The sequence below is a fragment of the Peromyscus eremicus genome, chromosome 2, assembly GCF_949786415.1.
Source record: "Peromyscus eremicus chromosome 2, PerEre_H2_v1, whole genome shotgun sequence".
Classification (NCBI taxonomy): domain Eukaryota; kingdom Metazoa; phylum Chordata; class Mammalia; order Rodentia; family Cricetidae; genus Peromyscus; species Peromyscus eremicus.
The window spans coordinates 42,732,581-42,750,505 of record NC_081417.1 but is presented as its reverse complement, the minus strand read 5'-3'; the positions used below and the strand labels follow the sequence as shown (position 1 = coordinate 42,750,505).

General features: G+C 40.4%; 1 long non-coding RNA gene across 1 annotated transcript; it reads left to right on the top strand.

Annotated features, from left to right (window-relative positions):
• Window positions 1-26: 26 nt before the first annotated feature.
• Window positions 27-2,418, top strand: LOC131904611 (uncharacterized). The gene is made up of 2 exons (XR_009377776.1): window positions 27-434; window positions 2,275-2,418. It is a non-coding gene; the product is annotated as an uncharacterized LOC131904611 (long non-coding RNA).
• Window positions 2,419-17,925: the final 15,507 nt, after the last annotated feature.

Below are 17,925 nucleotides of genomic sequence, written 5' to 3'. Positions count from 1 at the left end.
GAGCGTGCTCGGCGCCGCCCCATCGCCCTGCGCGCGACCCGCGACCCGCGGCCCCGCGACGGGCACGCGCCCGGCAGCCTCCGCTGAGACTGTGGAGACGCGGCGGGCGGACCCCCGCTGGCCTCCGCGTGCTGTGAGGTCTCCCCGTGAACTATTATGTCTCCCGGCAGAGGTCACCCACGCTGAACCGAGGCGGCCAGTCCAGGACCTGATGGCGAGCTCGGGTCCCGCCGAGCCCTGTGTGGTAACCAAGCAGCGGAGGCCCGCGAGGTTCTAGAAGTCGTCAAAGAACTCTGCTGCATAAAAGCCTAGGTCCCTGGCTCCGATATGCTGACAGCATTCGGTGTTGGGACAGGAGGTGACTTCCGGGAGACGTTCCACTGATCTCTATTTGGGCACACGGATGTCTGGAGGGACTGAAGCGCACAGAGGACGTACATCTTCACGCGCCCTTCTGCTAGCCCTTAGGACTGGGTCAGGGGAAGGACTGACTGCTGGCACCTAGCCCAAAAAGGCAAGAGCAGGCCACACTCAATGGATGCTTGGACCTAGATAAGCTTCGCTGTTAGCACTAATCCCAGAAAAGCACTACCTACCTTATAAAATGATTACAAGAACAATAGATAAGCAGTTAAAGACTCAGTATTGATCAATGTATTTTGAAGGTGCCGGAATAATGCATGTGTTCATAGCCTGAAGCACAGGGACGTTCCTAGTTATCAAGGCTCAGTTAGACCCCAGATTAAAACAGAAAAATCTATTGAAGATGAAAAGGTGTATTAAATGGTGTCTTTTGTGTAAAAGGTTTACAATTTAGAAAAAAAAAAGTGACTTGTGGAAAAAACAACAGCAAAACTCTGGCATGCATCCAGAAAAAGAAGTGCAATACATGATTTGTTTAACAAAGCAAGAGTATTGCAGAAGGGTGTGGTGAAAGATAAGTCCTAAAAGATGTGGGGAGAGATACTGAGAAAATGCCAAGTAGGTCTGAGCCTAATTGAGTTGATAAGCATCTATAGTAAAGATACATCTGTGCTGGTGGAGAAATTGACTATCCACAAAGGAGGAAAAAATTACCTGCCATTACTCACAAAAATCAACTCCAGATGGGGAAGTTGTAAGTGGGAAAGGTGAAATACTAGACTTTGGTAGGTAAATAGAGGTGTATATGTGTTCCTAACTTTGATGGTCAGATGTGTTCATAAAACCAGTCTTACGAACATCATAAAACATTTAAACCAGGTTTATGAACATCATAAAACATTTAAAAATGAATTATTATTGAAAACTGAATGGGTTGGTCCATGTTAAAGTTTAATACGTCTAGTAGATTGTCAATTATTTTAACCATTTTATGAAGCTCTTAGGTAATGTCTGATAGAGGTGGAAAGCTACATATTCTATAATCTACCACTTCTCATATGTAAGTATATGCCTACTGTGTAGACTCACTGTGGTTTGCCACCCTTCCACCCACACACACATGCTTGAAGCTTTGTCCTCAGTGAGACCATGATGAGATGGAAAATTTAGAAGGTAGAGTCTAATGGAAAGTAAGTAGGTCAGACTCCACCCTTATAAATAGGCAAATGCTATCACAGATGCGAGGATCTGGTCTGGTAGGAATAGATAGTTTCCTTAAAGGGGGGGGGGGGTGTTGTATATGGAATAAGACTAGCCCCTTTTGGGTCTCTTGCTTCCTCTTGTAAACCTAATGTGAACTCTCCCACATCCATATGTGCTCTTGCTAACTGTGATGGCATTGGCCATGAGGCTCTCACCAGAGACCGACAAATGCTAGTTCCTATTAGAATGGAGACCTACCCTTTAAGATACTGTTCACACTAAGAAACCAGATATGACAGCCTGAAGAAATCAGACCATGAACCCTGTTGCTCTCTCCCTGGGACAAGGAGTCAAGAAGTTGCCACTGTCTGTGTTCCTAACCACGGCCTGGCTCCTCCAAGTGCTTTGTCACATGTGTAATCCCAGATTAAATCAAGTGATGTGAAACTTCCTTATTTGAAAAAAAAAAAAAAAGCTAGATGTGGTACACACCTTTAATCACAGCACTCAAGAGGCAGAGGCAGATGAGTTCAAGGCCAGCTGAGGTTACACAATGAGATGCTGTGGATATGGATGTGTGTGCATGTGCATGTATATTTTAAATATGAAAGCCACATATTTTCCTTTGTTCAATAGATTTCTCTGAAAGCTCCTCTGGCCTCCCCTGCCATCGTGTTTTAACAGCTCTCTCTCTTCTCTGACTTTAAGCTGTCACTCTTAATGAAGTACCTGTCCAGGATTTAAAGAGAATCCTCTCACTTTATGGCCTGTTATGCTGTCATTTGGTGACTTGCCGTGAACTTACAGAGATCTACCTCCCAAGTACCAAGATTAAAAGCATGTACCACCGCTTCCATTGTGATTTTATATCCCATCAAGTTGGCAATTAAGATTAACCATCACACGATCTCATGAAATTCAAAAGCTTCTAGAGACGCGAGAAACTGTGAATCAAGTGAAGAGATAGCCTACCGAGTAGGAAAAAATCTTTACTAGCTATGCACTTGTCAAAGTACTAAAACCTGTGAATATATTTTTTAAAAAGCTACACAGAGAAACCCTGTCTTGAAAAAAAATTTCAAAACTATATACAACAAAAATCAAACAACCTAATCAATAACTTGGTTAATAAAATAGTTCTCAAAAGATGAAACATGAATAGCTAATAACTACATTAAATATTCAACCCACTAGCTATCAGAAAAATGAATTAAAACTACATTGATAAGCCATCTCACCTCACTCAGAATGACAGTCTTAAAGAAATAACAAATGCTAAGTGAACTCAGATACTGTTGACTGGAGTGTAAACTAGTTCATCTACTACATAGATCAATATGGAAGTGTTTCAAAAAAGTAGGGGCTATTTAAAAATCTCAGTGGGGACTTGCAGGCCAGCAGGCAAGATTCCTGCAGGCAGGCCTGACCACCACTACCCCACATCAGACCCTGTAACCTACAAGCCCCATTCCATCCCCCAAACCCACTCATCCCCAAGACTGAAGCTGCTCCCAGAGACACAAACAACTCCATTGCTAATTGGACCAAGAGGTGAGTGAGTGTTCTCCCAGCCAGTCAGTCCAGTCTCTAGGCTCTAGGCCTGGAGGCACAACCTGTTCCCTACCACCACTCATTGCAGCCCCAGTTGCAGGCCAGCAAGCAAGACTCTTGTGGACAGACCTTCCCATCACCACCCCACACTGGACCCTGCAATCTACAAGTCCCACTCCATCCCCCAACCCAACCCATCCCCCGAGATCCCAGCAGCTCCCCGAGACACACACCACCAGTGCCCATTGGACCAAAAGTGGCTCACTGAGACACAGACATGGCTAACACCAATTGGAGGTAGATATGGGTAGATACCAGTGCAAGAATACATTCAATAACATAAAGAGCAATATGGCACCACCAGAACCTATCAGTTCTACAACAGCAAGACCTGAACATCCCAATGTAGACGAAGCAGATGAAAATGACCTTAAAAATGACTTTATGAAGACGATAGAAGCCTTTAAAGGGGAAATGAAAAATTTCCTTAAAGAAATCAAGGAAAGCCGGCGGTGGTGGCACACGCCTTTAATCCCAGCACTCCCGGGAGGCAGAGGCAGGAGGATCTCTGTGAGTTCAAGGCCAGCCTGGTCTACAGAGTGAGCTCCAGGAATGGTGCAAAGCTACACAGAGAAATCTTGTCTCGAAAAACAAAACAAAAACAAACAAACAAAAAGAAATCAAGGAAAAGATGAACAAAAAATTGGAAGAAATCAATAAATCCCTTAAAGAAACCTAAGAAAAAGCAATCAAATAGGTGAAGGAAACAGTTCAAGACTTGAAAATTGAAATAAAGTCAATAAAGAAAACACAAACCAAGGGAATGTTGGAAATGGAAAATCTGAGTAAACAAATAGGAATGACAGATGCAAGCATAACCAACAGCATGCAAGAGATGGAAGAGAGAATCTCTGGCATTGAAGATACAATAGAGGAAATAGATTCATCAATCAAAGAAAACATTAAAGCCAACAAAGTCATAACACAAATGTCCAGGAAATTTGAGACCCCATTAAAACACCAAACCTAAGATTAATAGGGATAAAAAGAAGGAGAAGAATATCAGCTCAAAGGCACATAAAATATATTCAACAAAATCATAGAAGAAAACCTTCCAACCTGAAGAAGGAAATGTCTGTGAAGATACAAGAAGCTTACAGAACACCAAATAAACTGGACGCCCCCCCAAAAAAAAGTCCCCTCACCACATAATAAGCAAACCACTAAACATACAGAATGAAGAAAGAATATTAAGAGCAGCAAAGGAAAAAGGCCAAGTAACATACAAAGGCAGACCCATCAGAATAACACCCGACTTCTCAGTAGAGACTCTGAAAGCCAGAAGGTCCTGGACAGGTGTTATGGAGACACTAAGGGACCAAGGATGCCAGCCCAGACTACTATACCCAGCAAAATTTTCAATCACTATAGATGGAGTAAACAAGATATTCCATGACAAAACTAGATTAAACCATACCTATCCACAAATCCAGCCCTACAGAAAGCATTGGAAGGAAAAATCCAACCAGAGGAAGTTAGATGCACCTACAAAAACACAGGCAATAGATAATCCCACACCAACAAATCCCAAAGAAGGGAAATACACACACAATACCACCAAAAAAAAACCAAAAAAACAAAAAAACAAAAAACAAAAAAACAGGAATTAATAATCACTGGTCATTAATATCCCTTAATATCAATGGACTCAATTTGCCTATAAAAAGAAACAGGCTAACAGAATGGATACAAAACCAGGATCCATCCTTCTGCTGCATACAAGAAACACACCTCAACTTCAAAGACAGACACTACCTCAGACTAAAGTGTTGGGAAAAGACTTTCAAATCAAATGGACATAAGAAGCAAGCTGGTGTAGCTATCTTAATATCTAGCAAAATAGGCTTCAAACTTAAATTAATCAAAAGAGATCAAGAAGCACATTACATATTCATCACAGGAAGAATCCGTCAAGATGAAGTCTCAATTCTGAACATTTATACCCCAAATACAAGGGCACCCACATATGTAAAAGAAACATTACTAAAGCACAAATAATCACACATCAAACCGCACACACTAACTAATAGACAGACTTCAACACCCCACTCCCATCAATGGACAGGTCTGCCAGACAGAAACTTAACAGAGAAATAAGGAAATTAACAGATGCTATGACTCGAATGGACTTACTAGACATCTACAGAACATTCCACCCAAACACAACAGAATATAACTTCTTCTCAGCATCCCATGGAACCTTCTTTAAAATTGACCACATACTCAGTCACAAAGCAAATCTCAACGGACAGAAAAAAAATATTGAAAAATCTCCCATATTTTATCAGACCACCATGGTTTAAAGTTAGAATTCAACAACAACACAAATTGCAGAAAGCCTGCAAACACATGGAAACTGAATAATGCTCAACTGAACCACTGGGTCAAAGAAGAAATAAGAAAGAAATTAAAGACTTCCTAGAATTCAATGAAAATGAATGTACTACATACAAACTTATGGGACACCATGAAAGCAGTGCTAAGAATAAAATTCATAGCACTAAATGCCCACATAAAGAAGCTGGAGAAATCTCACACTAGTGACTTAACATCACACCTGAAATCTCTAGAACAAAGAGAAACAAACTCAGCCAGGAGGAATAGATGCCAGGAAATAATCAAACTGAGGGCTAAAATCAATAAAACAGAAACAAAGAGAACAACACAAAGAATCAATGAAATAAAGAGTTGGTTCTTTGAGAAAAAACAGACAAACCCTTATCCAAACTAACCAAAAGGCAAAAAGAGAATATCCAAATTAACAAAATCAGAAACAAAAAGGGAGATATAACAAGAGACAATGAAGAAATCCAGAGAATTATCAGGTCATACTTCAAAAACCTATGCTCCACAAAACTGGAAAATCTAAAAGATATGGACAATTTTCTGGATAAGTACCACATACCCAAATTAAGTGAAGACCAGATAAGCAATTTAAATAGACCTATGGAAATAGAAGCAGTCATCAAAAGTCTCCCAACCAAAAAAATCTCAGGGCCAGATGGATTAAGACCAGAATTCTACCAGAATTTCAAAGAAGAGCTAATATCAATATTCCTCAAATGGTTCCACACAATAGAAACAGAAGAAACATTGCCAAACTCTTTTTATGAGGCTACAATTATCCTGATACCCAAACCACACAAAGAAAGAGAATTACAGACCAATCTCCCTTATGAACATTGATGCAAAAGTACTCAATGAAATATTGGCAAACCCAATGCAAGAACACATCAAAAAATTATTCACCATGACCAAGTAGGCTTCATCCCAGAGATGCAAGGATGGCCCAACATATGAAAATCTGTCAATGTAATACACCATATAAACAAACTGAAAGAAAAAAACCACATGACCATCTCATTAGATGCTGAAAAAGCCTTTGACAAAATCCAACACCCGTTCATGATAAAGGTCTTGGAGAGATCAAGGATATAAGGAACATACCTAAACATAATAAAGGCCATTTACAGCAAGCCAACAGACAGCCTCAAATTAAATGGAGAGAAACTCAAAGCAATTCCACTAAAATCAGAAACAAGACAAGGCTGTCCACTCTCCCCATATCTGTTCAATATAGTACTCAAAGTTCTAGCTAGAGCAGCAATAAGACAACAAAAAGAGATCAAGGGGATACGAGTTGAAAAAGGAAGAAGTCAAACTTTCACTATTGGCAGATGATATGATAGTATACATAAATGACCCCGAAAATTCTACCACAGAACCCCTACAACTGATAAACACCTTCAGTAATGTGGCAGGATACAAGATTAACTCAAAAAAATAGTAGCCCTCCTATATACAAATGATAAACGGGCTGAGAAAGAAATCAGAGAAACATCATCATCCTTTACAACAGCCATAAATAATATAAAATATCTTGGGGTAACTCTAACCAAGCAAGTGAAAGACCTGTATAACAAGGTCTTTTGAAGAAAGAAATTGAAGAAGATATCAGAAAATGGAAAGATCTCCCATGCAGTCTTACCAAAAGCAATCTACAGATGCAATGGCCATCAAAATCCTGACACAATTCTTCACAGACCTCAAAAGAACAATACTCAACTTCATACGGAAAAACAAAAGACCTAAAACAGCTAAAACAATCCTGTACAATAAATTGACTTCTGAAGGTATCATTCTTGACTTTAAGCTCTGCTATAGAGCTATAGTAATAAAAACAGCTTGTTATTGGCATAAAAACTGACATGTGGACCAATGAAATCGAATTGAAGACCCTGACATTAATCTGCACACCTATGAACATCTGACTTTTTACCAAGAAGCCAAAACTGTACAATGGAAAAAAGAAAGCATCTTCAACAAATGGTTCTGGCATAACTGATGTCAACACATAGAAGATTGCAAATAGGTCCTTATCTATTGCTATGCACAAAACTCAAGTCCAAGTGGATCAAAGACCTCAACATAAATTCAGCTATACTGAACCTGATAGAAGAGAAAGTAGGAAGTAATCTTTAACACATTGGCACAGGAGACCACTTCCTAAATATAAAACCAGTAGCACAGACACTGAGAGCAACAATTAATAAATGAGACCTCCTAAAACTCAGAAGCTTCTGTAAGGCAAAGGACGTGGTCAATAAGACAAAATGACAGCCTACAGAATGGGAAAAGATCTTCACCAACCCCACATATGTCAGAGGGCTGATCTGCAAAATATATAAAGAACTCAAGAAAATAGACATCAAAATACCAAACAATCCAATTTTTAAAATGGGCTATAGATCTAAACAGTGAATTCTCAACTGCCCAAAAGACATTTAAGGAATTGCTCAATGTCTTTAGTCATCAGGGAAATGCAAATCAAAATGACTCTGAGATACCATCTTACACCTGACACAATGGCTAAGACAAAAACCACTGATGACAGCTTACATTGGAGAGGATATGGAGGAGGGGAAAACTCCTCCACTGTTGGTGGAAGTGCAAACTTGTACAGTCACTTTGGAAATCAGTATGGCGACTTCTCAGAAAATTGGGAATCAATCTACCTCAAGACCCAATGATACCACTCTTGGGCATATACCCAAGGCATACCCAACTATACCACAAGGACACTTGCTCTACTATGTTTAGAGCAGCATTATTCATAATCTCATAATAGCCAGAACCTGGAAACAACCTAGATGCCCCTCAACCAAAGAATGGATAAAGACAATGTGGTACATACACAGAATAGATTATTACTCAGCTGTAAAAAACGATGACATCATGAAATTTGTAGGCAAATGGATGGAAATAGAAAATATCATCCTGGGTAAGGTACCCCAGACTCAGAAAGACAAGCATGGTATTTACTCACTCATAAGTGGATACTAGATGTAAAGCAAAGGATAACTAGACTACAACCCACAGCTTCAGAGAAGCTAGGAAACAAGGATGACCCTAAGAGGGATGCATGTATTACCTTGGGAAGGGGAAATAGATGAGATCTCCATGAGTAAACTGAGGAGAAGGTGGGAGGCAATAGAGGGGAGAGGATGGAGGATGAGAACTTGAGGGAACAGCATGGTTGAGCTGGGAGAAGGACAGAATAGAAGAGCAATGAAAGAGGTTTATCTTGATAGAGGGAGACATTATGAGGTTAGGGAGAAACCTGGTGCTAGGGAAATTCCAGGAATTCACATAAACAATCCCAGATTAGACTACTAGTAATAGTGGAGAGGATGCCTGAACTGGCCTACCCCTGTAATCAGATTGGTGAATACCCCAACTGTCATCATAGAGCCTTCATCCAGTAACTGGTGGAAGCAGATGAGATCCACAGCCAACCACAAGGCTGAGCTCTGGGAGTCCAGTTAAAGACAGGGAAGAGGAATTATATGAGCGAAGGGGGGGGGGGCTGTGTATCAAGATCATGACAGGGAAATCTACAGAGACAACTGAACCAAGCTCATAGGAACTCATGAACTATAGACCACCAGCTGTGGAGCCTGCATGGGACCAAACTAGGCCCTCTACATATGGGAGACAGTTGTGTAGCTTGGTCTGTTTGAGGGGCTCCTGGCAGTGGGATCAGGATCTATCCCTGATGCATGAGCTGGCTTTCTGGAACCCATTACCTATGGTGGGACACCTTGCTCAGACTTAATGCAATGGGGAGGGGTTTGGTCTTGCCTCTACTGAATGTACCAAGCTTTGCTGACTCCCCATGAGAACCCTTAACCTTTTGGAGGAGGGAATGGGGAGTAGGTTGGGGTTGGGGGGAGGAAGGCTGGAGGGGAGCAGAAAGAGGGATGAGAGAGGGATCTGTGGTTGGTATATAAAATGAAAAAAAATTTCTTTAAAAATCTCAGTGGGTAAATGTAGCTATCACCAAGTAAATCTGAGTTTAATTCCTAGGACCCACATGTTGAAAGAAGAGAATCAACTCACTCAAATTATCTTTTGACCACTTATGCACTGTAGCATAGGCATATTCACACCACACAGACAGAATAAATGTAACAAAAAAATAATTTAAAACTAGTTTAAAAATAGATCTACCATAAACTAGCTATAGCATTCCTGGATATTTACCCAAGAGACTCCAAGTCAGCATATTACAGAGATGATTGCATACTGATGTTTATTGCAGCACTGTTCACAATAGGTACATTGTGTAACCAACCTAGCGATGGAGCAACAAAAGAAAATACAGAAAAGGTGGTATACATACACAATGGATTTTTTCAGCCTTAAAGGACAAAGATGTCATTTGCAGGAAAAATGGATGCAACTAGAGATAATCATATTGAGTGAATTGAGCCAGTCATAAAAACAAATATTGTATATTTTCTCTCAGGTATGGTTTCTAATCTTTATAAAGATATACAGTCATTTATGTATATGTGGTATGAAGTAGAAATCTTCTAGAGGAACCAAGAGAACTTAAGAGATGAGGAGGGGAAATGGAAGGATTGAGAACAGGATGAGGGACACAAATTCAACATGCAATGTATACTGTTTATCCCACTGGGCAAGAATAAGACCATTACTACAATTTTGGACCCAAATTTGAAGCAAGATTTAATTAAATACTGGCCAGAACAATAGACACTGACCGGATCCATGCTCAAGATTCCTAGCAAGAGGCCACAAATTATGTTAGTCGGGTGTTTATTAAAGGCAAAACCCACAAGGCTATGTTTTTCCTGGCTTCTTTCAATGGGGGCAAACATACATCCTGACATACTTCCTGCCTATGTGTGATCAAGCACGTCCTGTGCAGTTGGGGCAATCAACCCTGTTTATAGAAGTGAAAACGCCTAGCTTGTGATCTTACATAAACAGCCCCAGCATTCCAGAAACTGATTTGTCCTTGGGCAAATGGGGCTAACAGGTTAGAGGTATTTTTGTTTTATTGATCGCTTAAGCACAATAATTTAAACTTAAAACATAACTTTAGCTTTTAAAATACTTGTAGAAAAATATCCTTCTGTAACACAGAACTGTGAACTACCACTGACTCAGAGTCTACCAATCCACTGTACATAATCTATAATATTTAGTGCTGTCGGTATCTAAGGCCTCCCATATTCCTAGGTGATTGAACCACTCTCTTATACCACTCCTCTTGACAAAACACATGGCTATTTACTATTTCTCAAAAATGCCCTACTTGTTCACCTCTCTGTGTCTTTGCCCATGTCTCTTTTTCTTAAATGAAAATGGCCCCCACAGGCTCATAGGTTTGAATTCTTGTTCCCCAGTTGGTAGAACTAACTGATTAGGAAGGATTAGGTGGTGCAATCTTGCTGGAGGAAGTGTGTCACTAGGGGCAGGCTTTGAGGTTTCAAAAGACTCATGCCATTCTCTGTGTGCTCTTTGCCTCTTACTGACCATGCAAGATGTGAGCTCTCAGCTGTTCCTGCTGCCGTTATTAGAATTACGCAAATGTCCTTTACTATATATATAATGTACTGTTACCTAACTATTTTTGATACACTGTTTTCTCTCTCCTAAGTAGTATCTGCTTAATGTTTGTAATGGATGTCTTTGAATGCATAGTCACCAGGGAGTGGAACTGTTTAGAGGATTAGGTGTGGCCTTGTTCAAGGAAGTGTGTAACTGGGGGTGGGCTTTGAGATTTCAAAAGCCCATACACGGCCCAGTCTCTCTCTCTCTCTCTCTCTCTCTCTCTCTCTCTCTCTCTCTCTCTCTCTCTCTCTCTCTCTCTCTCTCTCTCTCTCCCTCTCTCCTACCTGTAAATCAGAATGTAATTCTCAGCTACTTCTTTAGCATCATGCCTGCCTGTCTGCCTGTCTGCCTGCCAGCTGCCATGTTCTGCACCATGATGATAGTGGACTTGCCTCTGAAACTTGCCCCCAAATAAATACTTTTTAAGAGTTGCCTTGGTTATGATGTCTCTTCACAGCAATAGAACAGTGACTAAGATAGAAGATGGTAACACAGAAGATGCTGTGATAGACCTGTCCATAGTGTTTATATAAAGAATATGGAAGACTTCAGGACTTTGGACTAGAAAACCAGTTGAATACTGCAAACAGGGCTTCATGGTCCATACTAATAGGAGAATACAAAATAGTGGTGCCAAGGGCCATGTGAAGTGTGAGGGCTCAGCTCCAGAATTTCAGAGGGGAAGAATATCATCTGCTGACCTGGAGACCATTCTTGTGCTATTTTGGTGAAGAATGTGGTTACCTTTTGCCCTTCCCCTAAAAATCTGCCTAATGCTCAATTCAAGAGTTTTGGATTAATGGCATTGGTAGAGGAGATTTAAAGATGCCCTAGTATTGACTGTGTCATGTAGTTATTAGAGATCACTCTTATGCAGGCCTACAGTGTGTGATGGCTAAGAAAACACTGATCTGTACCAGGTAACCTCCTTAGTAGCTGTTGACCTTTGCCCTGAATTCCTAAAAGATGGGCTCCTAGCAACCTGCACCCTCCCCGAATGATATGACTGCTGTGAGGTAACCACTTGTTCTGGCTTTGGTAAACCTGCTTATCTCTGTGTCGTCAAGGAGGAGACAGCTCCTTTATCACTGTTTAACAGGGAGAGAGAAGGACAGCTCCTTAAAGCTGAGAGGCGGGAAGCAGTTTTTCAAGCATCTGCAAATTCCACCTTTAAAAAACCCTTTGACTAGTTAGTTCTTTCTGGGTGCCATGCCTTCAATTTGGCTTTAAGGCTGTTGCCCTGTTAATGGTAATAATAAACATATTGAATTATAATTTGGATTGAGTCTGTGGTCCTTTCTCAAAGTCTCAAAGTCCATAACAAATGAAAAAGAGCAAGCAGGGCAAAAAGAAATACAAAAATGTACAGTTTGAGGAGAAAAGAAACACCAAGAAAATTTTTTAATTTTGAGCCAAGTCCAGTGCTCAAGGACATACAAAGTTTAAAGAAAAGCCTGATGCTAAATGGAATAAAGGGAGTGCTAACCTCAGGGCAAGACCCCATCCAGCTAAGCTTCCAACTTGGGAGAAGGAAATAAAGGAAAGCGTAAGCAGTGAAAGAAACCATCAACAATAGAAAGCTGTTGCAAGTGTAATCCAAGGAGAGGGTGAAGTAGCGGCACCAGGAAGCAGCAAAACTTGCTGCTTTCGAGTCCAAGATACAAAAAAGGGGGTTGTTGACTCTCCCTCTGCAGCTAAGGAAAGCCATGGAGGCCAGGTGTGTGTTAGAGGCCACTGGGAGAAGCTGTGAGGGTCAAGTCTGCATTGCGTCCTAGACCCCAAGATGTCGGAGATGCCGGAGGCTTTGGGTATCTGCCAAGGAGAGCTGAAGACTGGTTGACGAACCAGCCCTAGAGCTGAAAGCAACTGGAGAGCTGAAGAGCACTTTGATATCAGACACAAGATGCAGAGTTTGGAATTTGCTCTTCTGGTTTTCTGTCGTGCTTTGGTCTCACTATGCTCCTTTTCCTCCCTTTTGAAATGGTAATATATATCCTGTGCCACTGTATGTTTGAAGCATGTGACTTGTTTTTGCTTTTGTTTTGACATGGGGTTACAGTTCAGAGATTGCCTTATGGACTTTTAAATAGTCTTAAGAATGAAAGACTATGGGGCATTTCACATTTTGATATGGCCACTAGCCTATAGAGACCTGGGAGTGGAATGTGGTGGTTGGAATAAGAATGGCCCCCATAGGCTCATATGTTTGAATGCTTAGTGGAACCAGGGGAACTGTTTGAGGATTAGAAGGATTAGTACAGCCTTGTCGCAGGAAGTGTGTTACTAGAGGTGGGCTTTGAGGTTTCAAAAGCACATGCCAGGCCCAGTGTCCCTCTCAGCCTGCTATCTGTGGATCAGGAATGTAGCTCTCAGCTGCTTCTTCAGCACCAAGCCTGCCTGTCTGTTGCTATGCTCCCTACCATGATGACAGCGTACTCACCTCTGAAATGGTAAACAAGCTCCCAATTAAATGCTTTATTTTATGAGTTGCCTTGGTCATGGTGTCTCTTCACAGCAATAAAACAGTGACTAGGATAATGTTTCTATTTGCCACAACACAGGATTTAATCCACGATGTTGTCAAAAACAGACATGTAGGGCTGGAACAATGGCTCAGCAGTTAAGAATATTGGCTTCTTTCCAGAGGACCCAGGTTCAATTCTTAGCAGATGGTAGTCTCAGCCATCTGTCATTCCAGTCCCAGAGAATCCAGCACCCTCTTCCAGCCTCTATGGGCACCAGGCAAATATGTGGTACAGAGAAGTAAATGGAGGCAAAACACCGTACACATAAAATAAAAATAATAATTAAAAAGTAAGCAATCTGATTGACTTGAATAGATAAGCGCAATTAGTCAGGTGCTGAGGATGTGGTGGGAGAAGGGAGGCCTGTGTCTTGGCTGAGCAGTGTTTTCCACCAGTCTTAATATTATTGGCTTCACGACAGCCTACAGAATGGGAAAAGATCTTCACCAATCCCACATCTGACAGAGGACTGATATCCAGAATATATAAGGAACTCAAGAAATTAGACATCAAAATGCCCAACAGTCCAATTAAGAAATGGGCTATAGAACTAAACAGAGAATTCTCAACAGAGGAAACTCAAATGGCTGAAAGACATTTAAGGAATTGCTCAACATCCCTAATCATCAGGGAAATGCAAATCAAAACAACTCTGAGATACCACCTTACGCCTGTCAGAATGGCCAAGATCAAAAACACTGAAGACACCTTATGCTGGAGAGGATGTGGAGCTAGGGGAACTCTCCTCCACTGCTGGTGGGAATGCAAGCTTGTACAACCACTTTGGAAATCAATATGGCGATTTCTTAGAAAATTGGGAATCCATCTCCCCCAAGATCCAGCTATACCACTCTTGGGCATATACCCAAGGAATGCTCAACCACACCACAAGAGCACTTGTTCAGCTATGTTCATATCAGCGTTGTTTGTAATAGCCAGAACATGGAAACAACCTAGATGCCCTTCAACTGAAGAATGGATAAACAAAATGTGGTACATATACACAATGGAATACTACTCAGCAGAGAAAAACAATGACATCATGAGGTTTGCAGACAAATGGATGGATCTAGAAAAAATCATCCTGAGTGAGGTATCCCAGACTCAGAAAGACAAACATGGTATGTACTCACTCATAACAGGATACTAGATGTGGAACAAGGATGACTGGACTGCTACTCACATCACCAGGCAGGCTACCTGGAAAACAGGACCCCAAGAAAGACACAGGGATCGCCCAACGACAGAGAAATGGAATGAGATCTACATGAACAGCCTGGACAGGAGTGGGGGTAGTGAAGGGCGAGGGTCGAGGAGAAGAGAGCTTGGGTGAGTGGGAGATCCCAGCTGGATCAAAAACAGAGAGGGAGAACAAGGAATAGGAGACCATGGTAAATGAAGACCACATGAGAATAGGAAGAAACAAAGTGCTAGAGAGGCCCACAGAAATCCACAAAGATACCCCCACAACAGACTGCTGGCAATGGTCGAGAGACAATCCGAACTGACCTACTCTGGTGATGGGATGGCCAAACACCCTAATTGTCGTGCTAGAAACCTCATCCAAATACTGATGGATCTGGAGGCAGAGATCCATGACTAGGCCCCAGGTGGATCTCTGGGAGTCCAATTAGCGAGAATGAGGAGGGTTTATATGAGAGAGAATTGTTGAGACCAAGGTCGGATAAAGCACAGAGACAAATAGCCAAACAAACGGAAACACATGAAATATGAACCAATGGCTGAGGGGTCACCAACTGGATCAGGCCCTCTGAGTGGGTGAGACAGTTGATTGGCCTGATCTGTTTGGGAGGCATCCAGGCAGTGGGACCGGGTCCTGTGCTCATTGCATGAGTTGGCTGTTTGAAACCTGGGGCCTATGCAGGGTCCCTTGGCTCAGCATGGGAGGAGGGGACTGGACCTACCTGGACTGAGTCCACCAGGTTGATCTCAGTCTGTGGGGAAGGCTTTGCCCTGGAGGAGATTGGAATGGGGGGCGGGCTGGGGGGAAGGTGAGGGGGGCGGGAGGGGGGAGAACAAGGGAATCTGTGGCTGATATGTAGAACTGAATTGTATTGCAAAATAAAAATTAAAAAAAAAAATATTATTGGCTTCAATTCTGTTTCCACCTTTGTAACTCCCAGGTCCTCTAGTTTGCCATCTAACAAACGGCAAAACTCAGCATACACAGCCTGTGAGGAGTGTTCCAGAAAATACAGTGTCACTCATGGGCTGGGTTGGTTTCTTTCCGTATTTAATTTTTGACCTATATATTTAATGTAAGTGGTAAAGAGAATATTTCAAAAGAACTTTAATGCATTTCTATAAGTAAAATCTAGTTTAACAAATAAAATCATGATCTGGATTGGTAGGAAATTATTCTAAAATTGGATTATCTATTTTTTACTTGTTTTATGAAATGCTGGGAATAGAACCCATCTCCTCAGCACATACATAAAAGGGACCACAAAGCTAATTGTTTAAAGCATACTTGAAAGTCTAAGCAACATGAAAATAAAACTAAGAAACACAAGTCAGTGTGCTACTGAGTCGACCAAATAATTTTTGTTTAATAGGTTTTATTTTTTTTTAGGTGGTTTTTACTCTCCAAGTAAAACTGCACATGAATTTCAAAGACAAATAACTCAAGGACAGAGCGGAGCATGTGATGCAGTGTCTGTTCTGGACACAGCAAACCACACCAAAGGAAGCTCAGCAGCAGGCAAAAGCAGCCTGTACCTAAAACTTAAAAAGAAAGGAATCAACAGTCATACAATGGGCAATGAGAAGTAGTACATTTTTGCTTAATTTTTTTCTGAATGAAAAGTATTTTTTAAAGAATGCCTCATTTACATTTTAAATGAAAAAAATTAACACCATGGTCTATGAGAAAGATGTTTATTTTTAACAATATTAAAATAAATTATTGTGAAGTTCTACAACACAGTAAACATGTATGGAATTCACCTTTCAGAAAATGCTTCTGGTACAAGTGCAGTGAAGCCACATACAGAATTCCAGTTATTTGCCTAGAACTTTTCAAAACTGTTTATTCACATTGTTCATCAATGTTCTTCATAGAATTGCTTCATTTTATAGAAGTTTCAAAGCCCCATTATAGAATGTGCATACATTGATTGACATTTTAAAATTCAGTTCATTATTACCTCACTAATGTACACATTAAAAGACATTTAAAACATTAGCCTTTATATTAATATACCATTCCTCCACAGAATCATGGCAAGTGATTGAACAGCTACATGTAAATAAAGTGACATCTGAGTTTCCTTCTGTGATTTAAAGTTTGAAAAGCTGGAGGTGTTTTGTTTCTGTTTATTCCTTTAACTGATTTTCTATTATTTTTTTTATTTAAACAATTTTAATTTTATGATTTAGTAAAGACTAATGTTTTTTTAAAAGAAAAATTTTAGTAAAATTAAATAGTAAAATTAGCATCTAACTGCTAATCAAAATTATACACATTCTCTAACGAACATCTGCACCTCCTTTTGATCTTGTCAGAATTATATGTACAGAGAATCATAAGTATCAGCTCATCTGATTAGACTCATTTTCTTATAAAGAAAAACACCCTCTGCAATGAAAAATATCCTTGCACAAAGATACTATTATATGACTAATGTTGAACACATATTCAATAAATTCTCTACCTTGTATTCTTTCAAGTTTAAAATAAAATTAATTAGAAAACATTAAGTATAAAAATTATGTCAGAAATTTAAGACTGTACTGAATATGGGATAAGATTACATCTTTCTCAATGAATGTAAGTCTTATAAAATGAGCAGCACTGTGGTACAGACAGCACACTCCACCTACTGACTGTCTAAACTGAACATGAATTGTGGGACTTAGAATATTCTAAGATAATACTAAAACTCAAATTATTTCATGAATAATCTGAAAACTGCTAGCTACAACTGGTGATGGTTAAATATGATGTAAACACTTCCTTTCTTTTGTGTGGTTCTGTTAGGTTTTCAAGTATAAGCAGTCTTCGTAAAAGACATGTACCTTTACTTCCATGTCTAAATCATAATCAGAAGCCACAATTATATTCTTTATTTATTTGAAAACACAAAACTGTGGAAGAAACCATCAGCTGTGCCCAGAATATTTTCTAAAGTTTTAAATCATTTTTATTAGTTACAGCGATTTCATTGCATACAACATGGTGGCATGTAAACTTACATTCAAAGGCTTCTGTTGTGCATATGCTAAAGTGGGATTTTCCTGAGATAAACTATCCTGCTGGCATAAAGCTGTATTCACATTG